Source organism: Cibotium barometz, chromosome 33, assembly GCF_041138505.1.
Source record: "Cibotium barometz isolate CiBa-2024 chromosome 33, ASM4113850v1, whole genome shotgun sequence".
NCBI lineage: Eukaryota > Viridiplantae > Streptophyta > Polypodiopsida > Cyatheales > Cibotiaceae > Cibotium > Cibotium barometz.
The window spans coordinates 48,344,876-48,362,828 of NC_141078.1; positions in this window are offsets into that span (position 1 = coordinate 48,344,876).

Genomic DNA, 17,953 nt, shown 5'->3' on the forward strand with positions numbered 1-17,953 from the left:
TGAAGGAGAAGAGTGAGGTGTTCACTCACTTTCAGAATTTCAGAGTTTTGGTTGAAAAGCAAACAGGGAAATATGTAAAGTGCCTAAGATCAGATGGAGGGGGAGAGTACTTCTCCAATGAGTTCTCTGAATATTTGAAGAAGAATGGTATTCGGAGACAGTATACATGCAGATACACTCCGCAGCAAAATGGAGTTGCTGAGCGGAAAAACAGGCACATTGCTGAGATTGCGCGAGCATTGATGGAAGAGAAGAATATGACGCATTGCTATTGGGCTGAGGCTGTTTCTACAGCAGTATACATCATGAACAGGACTCCAACTGCAGCCATATATGATGTAACTCCAGAGGAGAGGTTTACTGGCAGAAAACCAGATTTATCTCATCTGAAAGTCTTTGGATGCATTGCAATCTGTGCATGTGCCAGATGAGATGAGAACTAAGCTGGATCCAAAAGCTGAAAAATGTGTGTTTATTGGATACTCCCTTGAGCAAAAGGGATACAGGTGTTATAACCCTGCTACACGTGAGTTGAGGGTAAGCAGGGATGTTGTCTTTGATGAGATGAGAAGCTGGTATGCTGCTGAAAAAGAAGCTGTTGGGGCTGATGTGAGCGGAAGTGTGGTTGCACAGAATGCAGGTCAGCAATCACAGTCTTTGAGTGGACCAGGAGATTCCTCATCTAGTGGGTCTGTTGATAGACCATGGAGTGACAGGCTGCGTCATAATACTAGCCCTGCAAATGTGATTACTACATCACGTAAAGGAAAAGAGAAAGTGGTTGAGCCCCTTGGTATGCCTGGCTGACATTTCTGCAGGGCATTCTCATGTTGATGGAGAGTCTAGTGGCTCAGATATGAGCCTTGATGAGGAGCTTGGGATCGCAGCTATGAGAACACCTGGTGTAAAGAAGGCTATGGAAGCCATGAATGAAAAGCTGCGAAGATCAGGGAGAGTGAAGAACCCTGTGCAGAGATTTACATATGATGGTTATGTGGCACATCACTATGCATATATGGCAAAGGTTGTGCAGGTTGTAGAGCCCACATGCATTGATGAGGCTGTTGGAAATGTGTGTTGGGAGAAAGCTATGGATGAGGAGATGGATGCACTATATGGAAATGAAACTTGGGATTTAGTGCAATTGCCTGAAGGCAAGAAAGCCATTGGATGCAAGTGGGTGTACAAAGTTAAACATAACAGTGATGGAAGTATAAACAGGTACAAGGCTAGATTGGTAGCCAAAGGATATGCACAGACATATGGCATTGATTATGAGGAAACTTTCAGCCCAGTTGCCAAGATGGCAACAGTGAGAGTTGTGATAGCAGTGGCTGCGTCAAAGCAATGGTCTTTACATCAGATGGATGTAAAGAATGCATTCTTGCATGGGGATTTGCAAGAAGAGGTGTATATGTTGCAGCCACCTGGTTATGAGGATGTGGGTCACCCCGAGCATGTTTGCAGGTTGAAGAAAGCCTTGTATGGCTTAAAGCAAGCACCAAGAGCATGGTCTGACAAGATTTCTGAATATCTTGTCACTATTGGCTTTCATGTAGCCAATGCAGATTTCTCGCTGTATGTGAGACATGGTGATAGAGGAATTGTGCTTGTTGTCATCTATGTAGATGACTTGATCATTACGGGGGACCATGATACAGAGATCTTTGATGTAAAGATCTTGCTTAGACAGAAGTTTGAGATGAAGGATCTGGGGGAGCTCAGATATTTCTTGGGCATTGAGGTGATTAGGTCACCACATGGTATTGGATTACTGCAGAGACAGTATGGCTTGGACATGTTGTCCAAGTATGGTATGACAGGCTGTAAGCCTATTTCTGTGCCATTGGATCAGAATGGCAAGTTGAGTGTAGATTCAGGAGAGATCTTGGAGGATCCTACTATGTACAGGCGCATAGTAGGAAGTTTGATCTACATGACGATCACCAGACCAGATTTGAGCTATGCTGTTGGGTTGGTGAGTCAGTTTATGCAGGTTCCACGGAAACCGCATTTGGATGCAGTGAGACGCATACTGAGGTATGTGAAGTCTACTTTGCATTGTGGACTATTCTATGAGACTGGGACAGAGATATGTGTACATGGGTACACAGATGCTGATTGGGCTGGTAGTATCTCAGACAGAAGATCTACCAGTGGATTCATGTTTTCTTTGGGGAGTGCTGCTAGGACTTGGAGCAGCAAGAAGCAGCCTACGGTTGCTCTATCGAGTACAGAGGCCGAGTACAGAGGAGCTGCTATGGCAGCATGTGAGGTAGCTTGGTTGAGGAAGCTACTTGCAGATTTGGGTCTATCAGTGGATAGACAAGCTGTCATTTTCTGTGACAACATGAGCAGTATACAGTTGGCCAGGAACCCAGTCTTTCATGCTCGTACGAAGCACATAGAGGTCCACTACCACTTCGTCAGAGAGAAGGTCTTGGCAGGAGACCTTGACCTTGTTTATGTCAGCACAGAGGATCAGGTAGCTGACATCTTCACCAAAGCATTGGGTACAGAGAAGCTCCGCAGATTCAGGGCTTCGCTTGGTGTACATGAGATGGAGTTAAGCTCGAGGGGGAGTGTTGAGATATCGAGCTCGTCTAGTGAGGCGGTGGACACTGATGACCCGCCTGGGGGATAGGCCCCACACTTACACCACTGGCATGGTTGGTGAGATCATGGGAGATATGCAGCCAGTGGGATGACAGGCTGTGTGACAGCCATTCTAGAGACTGGCATAGTTATAGCGCCAGCTCATTTAGTCGGGTTCACACTATAGAGAACCCGTGTATGTATTGGTTGAGTACCTTTCATATTATGTGTACTCTTATCTTGTATATGGTGTGTTGAGTGTTGAGTAGAGAAGAAGATTTCAGCCTCTCACCTTGTGTGTTCTCTATTAGGGTTTTGTGAGTGTGTGTGTGTGCTTGCAAGAGCTCAAGCTCTCTTCCCCCTTGCATCTTTTCAGTTTCTTACTAATAAACCTTGTACATAGTCAACTCTTCATCTTATGTGAGCATTTACTCATTTTTGGGTATCTTCTTTTACAAATTAGATTTATCTCCTCCCTACACATGGATTGATGCTATTGGCCCATAGGAACCTTAATTGGACCATAATCCAAAAATTTCTGAAAATCTAGACCCTTAGACTAAGGTCCTTTATACCCATTTCCAATAAATTCCAATTGCACATTGGAAAGTTCTTTTTGAATTTCTGTTTCAGGGGAACTTATTTTAATAAGATGAGTTTTTTTTCTATCCAAAAATATTCATAATCTGAATATTCTCTCTCTAGAATATTTTCTCTCTCTATGTCAAAACAGGTAGAGACGAGATCTCTTATATTTCTGAAGAGGGAATTGATTATAGGGGAATATGCTGGACATTTTGAGAGGTTGGGGAGGAATCTTACATGTTTTGCAAAACATTCCAAATTGTTTTCGTGGTTGTGAATATTGGTTAATAAAATTATCAGAGTGAATCTTGTTTTCAAGAATTATGATGGAATATTTATTTGTTTAAGAAATAAATCTCAAAATTAAATAGTCATAAATATTAAAATTACAGCAATGTGATGAGCTATGGTGGATCAAATGCTAGAATCAACATCATTAACAAAGTGATTAGCAAATAATTAAGATGTGATTAGTGAGTAATTAACAAATAGCTTAATGTAGGCATGGATAAAAAAAACTAGCAAATAATTAAGATATGATTAGTGAGTAATTAAGATGTGATTAGTGAGTAATTAACAAATAGCTTAATGTAGGCATGGATAATAAAAAACTAGCAAATTCTCATTAGGCCAATGCCTCAATTTATAGAGTTTACATCCAAGCATCTAATCCCACTAATTTCTCCTTGATTCACTCCATCTCTTTTGCTTGATTCTCTCCACCTCTCTGAGAATATCTCCACACTTCCTAAATCTTCTCATGCTACCCTTTATTCTCTCCTAGTAGATTCTTCTCACCTTTTCACAGGTTCTCTCACATTTACAGGTTCTCTTTTACAGCCTCTAACCAAGGGCTTGTTCCCACACACACCCTATTCACTTGTATATTTCAACACCTCCCCTCAAGTGAATACTCCTAGCACACCTGGACCCTATACCAAGTTTCCCTCTTACTTGATAGTCCGCGCGACCAGTGCCTAGCACACCTCCCCTCAAGTGAACTTAGCACACGTGGACCCTGTACCAAGTTTCTCTCTTACTTGATAGTCCGCGACCAGTGCCTCAAGTCCTTAAACTCATAGTTCTTGACACTCTCTCTCTATGTGTCCAAGGCTACTACAAGTGCCCGTGCGACCTTGACTAAAGTGCTCACACATACATCTACCACATGGCCTACATCATCGGTGGCTCAGAGGTGGTTTTACTTTGTTGGGGCAGGTTACATTGGGTTGTGGGGTCTCTCTCTCTCTCTCTCTCTCTCTCTCTCTCTCTCAGAGATTTTTACATGGCTCCTCACTCTTTGGAGCCTCACATCTTCTCTTGTCTTCAGTATTCTTGTCGTGGGGGGGCAGCTTCTCTTCACCCGTCCGTGTCTTCCTCTTCTTTCAGTCTTCTTGTTGTGGCAGCTTCTCTTCTCATGTCCATGTCTTCCTTCAATGCTTCCTTTAGATATTCTTCTCGGTGTGGATCCTCTTTTTGGAAAGAGATGTTCTTCTTCTTTCATGGCTGGGGCCATGCGCTTGTCCGTCTCACAGTTCGTCTTACTCCCTGTGAGCAATATGTTTAAATGTTTTGTTGACAATTCTTTTGGGCTTTTGATGTTTATCTTGTGTCATTATGCAATGCAAACCCAAATCTATGTGGGAGGTCTTACCTCTTGCCTTATTCTGGACAAGGGCAGTGTGTGATCCCATTTTTACACTGATGTAATGTGCCCAATACATAATGCATATAGCATTCATTCTTATGAACATTCCAAATGCAACTCTGGCTGTGAATAATCTTGAATTTGAGTATGATTTTTAGGTATTAACCAAGGGTTAAATGCAAAATGATGATTACCACAAATTTATCAGCATAATTTTACCAAAAATTACATTAAATCAAGGGTAACCTATTTGTATGGAATGGTTGGAGTATCAAACCAACTTTGAATTGCAAACTGAAGTTATAGGGATCTGTATCAAATACCTAATGGTTAATTTGAACCCTCAATTGTATCAAAATATAGTGATTAGCACTGATTAATCATTGATTAGCAAATTAATCCTAAGTTTTGTGTGCAAAAAACAGAGTATGCGGGGAGCCTAGATCTGAGGCCTTAGAGTTCAAATGAGCTCAAATGATTTCAAGTCCATCAATAGAAATTAGTCTAGTAGAGGATTAAGCCAAGAAACACAAGATTTGACCAAACAATGTTGTCCATGACCTGGAGATACTTTCAGTAGTCTATGCCTTGAACTTGTGGAGACATTACCTACTTGATCAAAGATTCACTTTGATGAGACAGATCATCAGAGCTTAAAGTGGATCTTCACTTAGAAGGATCTCAACATGCGCCAAAGAAGGTGGATGTAGACCCTTCAAGAATTTGATTTTGAAATCAAGTACTGCCCAGGCAAAGAAAATGTGGTAGCAGATGCCCTCATCAGCAGAAAAGCCTCCTTGCTTGCAACCACAGTGGTGTCAAATCCATTGATTAATGAAGCAAGAGAGAAGATCATGCAGGATAGATTCTTTGGCCCTATTGCTACCCTACTTATGCAGGAAAGCAAAACTCCTCAGGAGTTGAACCGAGTTCAAGGGTCCAGCCTGGATGAAGGAATTATGTATTATAATAGCAGGCTATGCATTCCCAATGATGAGGGAACTAAGGTCAAATTCTGAATGAAGCCCATGATAGCCTTATAGTAGGACATCCAGGTTTCATCAAGACCTACATGTCTATAAATAAAATCTTCTTTTGGCCTGGACTTAAAAAGGATGTACTTAATCATGTACGTCAATGCCTGATATGTCAGAAAGTCAAAGCCGAGAGAGTAAAAATGCCTGGGAAGTTACATCCATTAGATATCCCCTAGATGAAGTGGGAATGTATCAGTATGGATTTTATTACTGGACTACCTTCAGTGCAATGAGGTTACAACTCCATCTTTGTGGTAGTTGATAGACTAACCAAAGTTGCCCATCTGAGTCCAGTAAAAGAAACCTACACTGTAGTGGATGTTCACCAGAGTGTTCCTCAAGGAAATCTTTAGATTGCATGCCCTACCCAGGAGAATAGTAAGTGATCGAGATCCCAAATTCACGTCAAGATTTTGGACTGTATTCTTTGAAGCAGTAGAGACTTCCTTGGATCTCAGCATAGCTTACCACCGTGAGACCGATGGTCAAACAGAAAGGGTGAACTAAGTAATCAAAGATATACTTTGGTCATGCAGGGAACCCAAGAAGTGGCTAAGCTATCTGCAACTAGTCGAATTTGCCTACAATGCTTCTTATCACCGAAGTATCGGGATGAGCCCTTTCAAAGCTCTGTATGGACAAGATTGCCTAACACCATTAACTTGGTCCGACCCATTGATTAGGGTTGAGATGTCCAGACAGATGCTTGACGACATGGAGCAGCAGATGCAATCGATCCACAAGGATATAAAAGCTGCCTAGGACAGACAGAAGCAGTATGCAGGTAAGAAGAGGTCAGGCAGAAAATTCGAAGAAGCACATATGGTCTTCATTTGAGTATGCCCCAAAAGAAGTTCTCTATCTCTTGGAAAGTACAAGAAGTTATCCCCGAGATACTGTGGGCCATATTTGATTACAAAGAAAGTAGGTGACTTAGCCTATGAACTTCTTCTGCCTCCTCATCTCAAAGTACATAATGTGTTTCATGTCAGCCTACTTAAGAAGTATGTACCGAGCCCGATTCATGTGCTTAATGTGATGAACTCTTAACTTCTTCAACCCAAGGGCAGATGGAACTCCAACCTGAAGAAATCCTTGATGTTCGAGAGAAGGTTCTCAGGAAAAGAATTCTGTAAGTTCTATCCTTTTGAAGACACCACCTGGGAGAAAGAAGCCCAACTGATGCGAGATTACCCCCAGTTTGCGAGATGATGACATCTCGCGTTTTTCAAGTGGGAGAGGATGTAAGATTCCTCCCCAACCCCTCAAGATGTCCAGTTTCTTCCCCTGTAATCAATCCCCTTTTTAGAATAATAAAAGATCTTGTTTCTACCTGGCCTAGAGAGAGAAAATGTTCTAGAGAGAGGTAATTCAGTTTTTAGATATCTTTGGATAGAAAAATATCCCTTCTTATTAAAATAAATTCCACCAAAACAGAAGTTTAAAAAGAAATTCCTAAGGTGCATTAGAAATAAATTATAATGTGCACAAAAGACCTTAGCCTAAGGGCCCCTGCTTTCAAAAAATTTTGGATTAAGGTCCAAACAAGGGTTTGACAGGCCAATGAGATTAATCCAAATGTAGGGAGGAGATAAATTGAAGAAAAAAAGAAAAACCCCCCAAAAATGAATAAATGCTCACATAGGATGAAGAGTGGACTAAGGACCAAAGAAAAGAATTAAAAAACTGAATTTTGACACCTTAGTGTGGGGATCTCCCCTCATAAATTAGGTGCCTTTTTCTCATCATTACCCTCAATTTGTAATCAATAAAATGAGATATTTTCATCTCCCCTCTCTCTTATTTCAAATCTAGATCCAAAAAGTAAGCTGAATTGACCCAAAAATGGTCAAAAATTAACCAAACTGATCTAGAAAATTCTAGAATCAGCTTGCTTCATTAGAGGCTCACTTTTTCCTATAAATAGAAGCCTCTCCCTTTGTAAAAGCTTAATGGTGTTTATGCATTGTTACTCTACTCTTGTCCTTAGCCATCTACATTGAATTTTTTTAATAATTCAATTGTTTTTGGCGGCCTAATCCTCTCCAAAGTGAATTGGTGGCCACTATTGCTTCAAACAAGAGTAGAACCCTCAATCCCTCAAGCCAAAGGAGAGCTTACGAGCTCCATGTAAGCTAATTTTCTTACTTTTTTTACAAATTTTAATGAAAAATCTATGGTTTTCTTGATTTTATGTTTTGCAAATGATTGAATTAAATTCAAATGCTATGCCTTTGATGACTCTTTCGTCAATTTCAAGGAAAGAAGGTGTGACCAATTTAGAAAAATACACTCAAAACTCCCGCCAAATCTGAAACTAAGTTTGAGACCCTTTGAATTAATTTATGGATCAAGGTTATAGAATTCGAGGAATTCTGGTATGAAATTCAAAATTCCGATCAAGAAGTTTTGGGGATACTGATTCAAGAAATACTCTTGGTATTCAAAAGAAAATAAAACTAAAAACTTGCATAGAAACCTTGTTTTCTTAAAGGACTGTCTTACGCCAAAATTCTGGAGGGAGCATTTGGTATATGTTTTTCTAAGGGAAGTTTACTTGCAACAGTTGGCGGGGAGTGTTCAAAGGACGGCTCACGCGACAAAGCCTACCCAGGTCTTGACCAGCCTCGGTATGGTTGAAAAATGCTACGCTTCCCGGTACGATGGGCGAGGGTCGACGAAGCAGTCCCTAAGTGAAGTGTCGGGACACCTAAGGAGGATCGTGGAGGGTTCTCACCAGGAGATGCACGGGCTCGCAGTGCCTATGACACCCATGCATATGTCGTGGAAGATATGTATGATGGACAAAATGATTATTGTATTCTATTACTAGATCTCGTTGTTGCTGACCAATTGGTCTCAACGGAGAGTCCAGCGTGATACTGTTTTTTTGATAAACAAGGGACTGGATGGAATTTTTGAGTTATGACATCTGTAACCAAATAACTGTTTGTCAATGGATTATTTTATATGTTAAAGTTTTAAAGAGAAGTGTTTGTGTATCTGTATTCGAAAGCAAAAGTTAAGAAAGGCATTCAATTATGGGTGGGTAATTATCTAGTAGAGTTTTAATAATTAAATTAAAATTATAGGAATACGCTTAGAATTCGAGTAGTTAAATAAAAACCTGAAGAATTTCTCAAATGAGTAGATCAATGGCTGTGCCTGACTTTGGTTAGGAAAAAAGCATTGATTTTCTCAAATGATTAGATCAACGGTTGTGCCTGATTTCAGTTAGATAAAAAGCATTGATTTCTTCAAACTAAGTCAGTGATAGTTTTCCTTCTATATCTGGTTTAATCAGGTGAAGGATAGTTTAGTCTCTTGACCCAGTTAGAAAATTTGTTAAGAAAATCAAAAAGGTGAAATCGTCCCCGTTTTTCGGGCAAGGGAAATTTTCCTGGTTTCAGTTTTCGGAATGACCACCAGATTAGTCTCGTGTCTGGACATTCGAGGGCAAGACCCCGAGTGGGAAACCCTACCCCGGGCAAGAGGAAGCTACTTCTGCTGCTAGCAACTGGGGATCCGGTGCACGGAGGGGGCAGAGGGGTCTCACAGGTGGTATCAAAGCGTTGTTGTAAACTTACGAAACAACAGCAAAAATTGCCTGAAATTTTAAAGTAAATCTCAAAAATAATGTTTTCACTTGTTATGATTATGTTTGAAATGAACTTCATAAATTGAAAACTCATAAATTGAACTGGATTTTTAGATGGATACCCCAAATCTATCTAGCATTCCTGGACTCTCCCAGAGTCAGGATATGGTCGCCTTTGCCTTCAAAAATCTCATCAATGCCACTACAACCCGAGGAAGCAGCATGAGACTCTCTTGTCACTTTGAGGATCTATACTTTCCTGATCCAGTAGAGCGATGTCAGCTTATGTGGTTCTCTGGAGGACAAAGTATTCGCATCAATACCAATCAACAACAAAGACTCAGAACACCATATTAGTGAATTTGGGAATTTCCCAATTTCCATTTTTGAATACTTAAAAAAGGGAACATGGATAACATGTTTATAAGTTTCTCAAAACCCTATCATATGACCTATCGTTGGAAAGCGCTTGAAAAATGGAATCTAAAGAGCTATAAAGTGCTCATTTTGGATTAGTGGTGTTCAAGTTATGGTTAATCCAAACTTTTGACCATGTGTCCCAAACTTGTGGGAAATTCCCATATTCCCCAATATGGTGTTTCAGACATAATATCTTGGTAGCCATGATCTTGATAAGGCTAGGAGTTGTTCATTATGTATAACTCTATAATCTCACCTAGGAATTTTAGAATTTCTTGCCATATTTTTAGACTTCTTAGCCGCTTTATTCCTAGGAGAAGAATTACAGCACCATTATCAGTGATGAATCATGTATATCATAGCATGTCTCCATTGCAGTATCACCTTTTTATGCGTACGCGATTGAGGCGGTGACTTTTGGAGCCGAGACGCTCTATGTATATATCAAAAACTTTTGAAATGATGTTTTGCAAAAGATTCCAAATTGTTTTCGTGGTTGTGAATATTGGTTTAAAAATTTATCAGAGTGAATCTTGTTTTCAAGAATTATGATGGAATATTTATTTGTTTAAGAAATAAATCTCAAAAATTAAATAGTCATAAATCTGATGACAAAGTTAAGTTGACAAAAATATCGTTTTGTCAGAATCATGAGGTGCACGGCCCGTGGTAGGCAGCCGGATCCTCTTACCGATGATGAAGAGTTAGATCCGGACGTTCGTAAAGCCCTGCACCGATCCCAACTTGGTCCCTTCAAGGGTGACGGGGAACAATTAGGAGAAGTAGTGGAAAAATGGATTGAGGCAATGGAAGATTTTGATGTAACCAGTTATAACGAGACGAGCAAGATGGCTCTCACCAGATTGAAAATTGTGGAAATGGCCAGGGTTGCATGGAGGAACCATTGCGAGACAAACCGTCTTGACCGAAATACCCTGTAAGATTCCTCCCTCCGGCTTTTGAGGTGTGCAGGTGTAAGAACCTCCCCTTCTGATCTTATAATTATTCCCCTCTCTGAGATAAAAGAAAGATCCTGTTTTACCCTATTTTGGCCTAGAGAGAGAAAATATCTAGAGGGAGGTAATTCAAAATTGAGATATTTTTTGATATAAAAATCCTTCTAGTGTCTAAAATGGTTTCCCCTAAAACAAATATTCAAAAATAAATTTCCAATGTGCAATTGGAATAAATTGAAATCAGGTAAAAAGGACATTAGCCTAAGGGTCCAGATTTTCTAAAATTTTTGAATTAAGGTTCCTATGGAACAATTATATTAATCCAAATGTAGGGAGGAGATAAATGGAAGAATAAAAGAAAATTTTCCAAAAATGAGTAAATGCTCACATAAGATGAAGAGTTGACTAAGGACAAGGTTATTAGTTAAAAAAGAAGAGATATTTAGAAGAAATGATGCATTTTTTACACCTCAGTGTGGGGAATCCTCCTCATGAAGGAGGCGCCTATTTCACATGTGTGGTTGAGTTTAAACTCACAAATAATGAGATATTTTCATCTCTCCTCTCTCCTACTTCAACTAGATCCAAAAAGTAAGCTAAACTGACCTAAAAATAGTTAAAAATTGACCAAATAGATCTGGAAGATTCTAGAATTAGTTTGCTTGGTTAGAGGCTCACTTTTTCCTATAAATGAAGCCTCCCCTTTGTAAATGGTTAATAGTGTTTTATGCACTGTTACTCTACTCCTCCTCAGAGCCAAAAATAGTGAATTCATTGATAATTCATTTATTTTTGACCATTTCCTCTTCAAAAGAATTGGTGGCCACTCTTGTTGCAAACAAGAGTAGATCCCTCAAACCATCAAGCCAAAGGAAAGCTCGCAAAACTCCTAGTAGTAAGTTAGAAATTCTACTTTTTCTTATTCTATTTTATGGTTTTCTAATTTTTGCTTTCTTTAAAATGAAAATGGATGTTATGCCTTGCTGGAAAGGCTTTCCCCCTTCTCTTCATTATTGAATTCAGCCTTTCTTTATCCTAGATGTGTAATCAAATTGATGGAATTAAACTTTTCATATTGTTTACTCTTAAATAAAGTGGAAATTGATCAGATTAGAATGATTTAAATCATCTTGGATCATTTCTAGTAAATTTTAGAGTGAAAAAATTAAAAAATGGTCAGCCATACAAAGGAGGTTATGGAAAAATTTTCTTAAATTTGGTGAAGTAAGTTTTATCTTTTTATTATTCAAAAAGAGTAGTCCCTACCGCTTGTGTATTCTAAAAGTGTTATTTTTATTCTATAAATAGAAAAATACATATTAGAAATATTTTTATTATAAAAGTGTTATTTTTATTAGAATTAATTTATATGCATAGAAAGATGCATATTTGGAATATTTTGATTATAAAAGTGTTACTTTCATCAAAATTGATTTTTATGCATAAATAGATGCATAAAAGAATTTTTTTATTATAAAAGTGTTACTTTCATTAAAATTGAATTTATGCATAAATAGATGCATAAAAGATTTTTTTTAATTATAAAAGCGTTACTTTCATCAAATTTTGATTTTATGCATAAAAAGATATATAAAGAAATTTATTTTTATTTCAAAAGAGTTACTCTCATCAATTTTGATTTTATGCATAGAAAGATGCATAAAGAAATTTATTTCTATTTCAAAAGAGTTACTCTCATCAATTTTGATTTTATGCATAGAAAGATGCGTAAAGAAATTTATTTCTATTTCAAAAGAGTCACTCTCATCAATTTGATTTTATGCATAGAAAGATGTGAGTTACTCTCATCAATTTTGATTTCATGCATAGAAAGATGCATAAAGAAATTTATTTTTATTTCAAAAGAGTTACTCTCATCAATTTTGATTTCATGCCTAGAAAGATGCATAAAGAAATTATTTTTATTTCAAAAGAGTTATTCTCATCAATTTTGATTTATGCATAGAAAGATGCATAAAGAAATTTATTTTTATTTCAAAGGAGTTATTCTCATCAATTTTGATTTTATGCATAGAAAGATGCATAAAAGATTTATTTTTATTTTGAAAGTGTTATTCTCGTTAAAATTGAATAGATGCATAAACGGATTTTTATAAAGTGTTATTTTCCACTGAAGTTGTTCTTATGCATAAATAGATGCGTAAAGAATCTTTATATAAAAAATAGGAATTCTCTTACATTCTATAAATAGATGTGATAAGATGTGATATGAATCGGATAGATGAGAATGAATAGAGAATGGATGTGATGAGAATAGAAGTGATGAGAATGAGAGGTAAATAGATGTGATGAGATGTGATGTGAATCAGATAAATGTGAATGAATAGATGAGATATGATGTCATGTGAATTCAGGATATAAATGAATGATATAGGATGTGAATGAATGTGTTAGCATGTGAATCGGGATGTGAATGAATGACATAGGATGTGAATCGAGATATGAATGAATGATAAGGGATATGAATGGATGCGATGTGATGTGAATCAGATAAATGTGAATGAGTAGATGAGATGTGATGTCATGTGAATCAAGATGTAAATGAATGATATAGGATGTGAATCGGGATGTGAATGAATGATAAGGGATATGAATAGATGTGATGTGATGTGAATCAGATAAATGTGAATGAATAGATGAGATGTGATGTCATGTGAATCAGGATGTAAATGAATGATATAGGATGTATATGAATGTGTTAGCATGTGAATAAATGAGATGTGATGTGAAATGGATGTGATAAGATGCGATGTAAATTGGATAGATGTTAATGTATGTGAATTGATGAGATGTATGAGTAGATGCAAGTGGATGAGATCTGATGAGGATAAATGAGGAAATAAATGATGAGATAAAAAAAGATGTGATTTGATGAGAATGGGAATACTTATGAAATGAATGTGGATTGATGTGGGTTGATGTGTGGATAATGTGGATTGATGTGGGTCGATGTGTGGATGATGTGGATTGATGTATGGATGATGTGGGTTGATGTGTGGATAATGTGGATTGATGTGGGTCGATGTGTGGATGATGTGGATTGATGTATGGATGATGTGGATTGATGTGTGGGTAATGTGGATTGATGTGAATGGATATATGGATGATGTGGGTTGATGTGTGAATAATGTGGATTGACGTGAATGGATGTATGGATGATGTGGATTGATGTGTGGATAATGTGGATGGATGTATGGATGATGTGGATTGACGTGTGGATTGATGTGGATGGATGTATGGAAGATGTGGATGGATGTGTGGATAATGTGGATGGATGTGGATGGATGTATGAATGATGTGGATTGATGTGGATGATGTGGATGGATGTATGGATGATGTGGGTTGATGTGTGGATAATGTGGATTGACGTGAATGGATATATGGATGATGTGGATTAATGTGTGGATAATGTGGATTGATGTGGATGGATGTATGGATGATGTGGATTGATGTGTGGATGGATGTATGAAAGATATGGATGGATGTGTGGATAATGTGGATTGATGTGGATGGATGTATGGATGATTGATGTGGATGATGTGGATGGATGTATGGATGATGTGCAGTGATGTGTGGATGATGCGATTGGATGTGATTTGATGTGTGGATGATGTGATTGGATGTGATTTGATATAGGAATGATGTGATGTGATAGGGATCGATGAAGAAAAAATTGTGGGAAGATGAGAAAAGATGGGGACTAATGTGAAAGGATGTGGAGTGATGAGAAAAGATAGAATATTGTTGGAACTGTATTTGTATTTGAAATCTGTTTTTAAATGACTATTTTATGTCAAGAATACTGGGGAAGCATTTTGACCGTCTTGTGAATGAGGTCGTGGAGACCTATCTGTTAAAGTTGCAACTGCTGAGATGAAGAGTCAACGGAGGATGTCTCGCGTAGCAAGGTCGGCCTAGGTCTTGACTAGCCTCGGTTTGATTTAAATGGTGAGCTTCCGGTACAGTGGATGAGGGGTGGCCTATGAGTGAAGCGCTAGGTGATCTGCGAAGGATCCTTGAGGATGCTGACCATACGGTGCTCGAGCTCTGGGTCACCAAAGATACCCACACGTACATCGGGGAAGATATTGGAAGAACAAGGAGTAAGAGTTGTTTTTTGAATTTGGGCATGGATCTGGTTGATTGACCTTGCTGGACCTCAATGGATGAGTCCATGGCTCTTCAATTGGTTGATCTTGCTGATCTTCAACGGAGACTCCATTTTTGTTAAAGTGAATACTTGCCGGTTACTAGAGCTAGGAACTATCAAAAAGGCCCCTGAGTGGACAGGGGGTGAGCGTTCTTGTTGCCAATGATGCCATAGGTACACCGATGAAGGAATGTTTGGAAATATGGATTCAACTGGATAATTAGAGGATTATGATCAGTGACACTACGGTTTCATTAAATGATTGTTTTAAAGACTTGAATCTGTGAAAAAGGCAATTTCATATTGGGGTGGGTGTGTAAGTGGTGTGACTAGTTTTAAGTTTGCATGAATATCCGGCTAGGGGCCCTGGGAACTCTTTTCCCTCGTACCCGGGACAACCTAACAAAATTCTTAATTGGATCCCATCACTATAGTGGTTGGGTGGTTGGCTAACCCATGGGACTGGGGTTAGGCTGGACTGATGGATCCCTAAATTGAGACTCAATTCTGTTCTGGTTCGATAGATGAAGTAAATCCCGAAAAAAAAATTATTCTGTGGAAAAGTATCAACGGCTGTGTCTCTCAATGAGGAAAAAACCGTTGGTCTCTATGATCCAAGTATAATCTTTTCTCTGATCTGACTATGGGACTTACAGGTGTGGTCAGATCAGTTCAGTTAGTTAAGGCTTTTGACTATGTTAGAGAAAAGTTATCCTGGAGGAATCGCCCGTGCTTTCCGGGCAAGGGAAGTTTTTTCGGGTTCGATTTTGGAAGAACTGATGGATTAGTCTCTTGTCCGGATATCCGTGTGGGTGAGGCCCCGAGTGTGGGACCCTGCCCCGCACAAGAAGTGCTACTGCCACTGCTAGCACCCCTGAATTCGTTGCGCGGTGGGTGAGCCATTTCAGCTTTTGATTGATTCAGGTAGTACTCATTCATTTATTTCCCTAGGATGCTTGCATAAGCTAGTCTTAGAACAGAAATCAGGGAAACCTATGCAAGTTAAATTGGCCAGTGGGAACATTTTTTTCACTCACCACCATGAGTCAGATCGTATTCAGTTTAATCTAGATGGGAATGTAACTAACTGCCAGTTCAGAGTCTTACCTTTGCGAGTTTTTGACGGAATCCTTGGAATGGATTGGCTCCACAAAAATCAAGCTGACATTCACTGTCACAATGGAACCATTTCCTTCCGTGACCTTCACGAGAACAAAGTTCAAGGAGCTGGAATTTTTGGATCCCCAGATCTACAATTAGTAAAAGCTTCTAGGTTACTGAAAGGACTTAGAAAGATCCAAAAGGCCACTGTCTTGTGCCAATTGATCAATGCTCCCAAAGCTGCACTAAGAACCTGAAGCGACTGCTCTGCCCGCTGAAGATTGGCCTCCTGGCCATGCAAAAATAAACCCGTGTCATCAGCAAACTCAGCATCGAGCAGGTCCTCCCCCCGGACTGGGAGCGGGAGTCCTCTCAAACCAACCTCCTCTGCCGTCAGATACATGCTCATAGCCTCAGCAAAGAAGAGAAAAAGAAAAGGGGCGAGAGGACACCCCTGACGGACTTGGCCCCCGTCCTCCTGCCATCAGCACCTGGCTACGAGCTGTGGAATATAGAGCCGCCACTCCTCGAATCCAAACTGGCTCAACGCCCAGGCAAAGCATAGTGCCCTCTAAGAAACCCCAATCGACTCTATCGTATGCCTTATCAAAATCGAGAAGCATCACGACCAGGTCCTCACTGAGAAATCTAGCTCGGGCCGTCGCCTCCCAGAAGGTGAAAATGTTGTCAAGGATACTGCGCTCCTTGACGAATCCTGTCTGGGTATCATGAATCAACTCCCCCAGGAAGGGCTAGATCCTCATACTCAAGGCCTTTGCTAAGACCTTGTAGATAGTACTGAGGATCGTAATAGGTCTCCAATGCCGAATATCATCTGATACTCCCTCCCCCTTGGGGATAAGAAAGATCAAGCCCTCTGAAAAGCTCTGTGGCATCACCCTAGTGTCCAAAACATACTGAAAGCCCCTGCGGAGGCCTGGCCCCAAAAGGTCCCAATAGCGCATAAAAAAGGCAGGCGTCAATCCGTCCTCCCTAGGGCAACTATGGCGGCCTCAGCAAGATCAACCTCTGAAAGAGGCTCACCCAGAACTGTGCGCATACAATCTGTGACCCTCCTCTGCACATGGGCCCACATAGTCTATCTGCAAGCATCCCGAGCCTCAGTGGCTAGCTCTGCTGAAAGCAGGTCTCTATAGAACTCAGTGGCAATGGCTCTAATCTCCCCGGGCTCAGTGGTGGCTACCGATCCGTCCTGCCTCCTGAGCTAGCAGACTCTTGCTCGAGCATGGCGGGGTCCAGTAATCTCAAAAAACTCCCCAGTCACTCTATCACCAACAAGCTGCGTCCACTGATGAGAGGCTTGGCGATGATAGTAGAACGCATGTCTCTGCTCCTCTGCCTCTCTAACCTCCTGGCATGCCTGGCTCAGCTAGGACGCCACCCACTCACATGTAGGCTGCTGCTCCTGAAGGCGCTGAAGCGAAGCAAGGCTACGTCGTCTCAACCGACGCTCCCACTCGCGAGTCTCTCCGAGCCGTGTCAGGGCTGCAGCATGCAAAAAAGAGTTGAGCTCCATGAGTCCCTAGGCACACTGGCCTGCTGCATCCTGGTCAGAGCTCTGGCTATCATGCCATATCCTCTCAATGTCCTCAGCGAGACTAGGATCTGTAAGTACCCTCTTTGGGATCCTCAACTGCAAGCTGGTCTCCCGTGTCCTCTCCTCAAGTGTCAAAATAACTGGCGCATGATCTAAAAAAGAGGTGCCAGCGAGAATGCCAACGGAGCCCCCATGCTCTCCTAACCTATCGCCCACATAGAAGCGATCAATCCATGATAGATTAGTCCCTCCCTGCCGCCGGCAATCTGACCGAGAGAAACTAA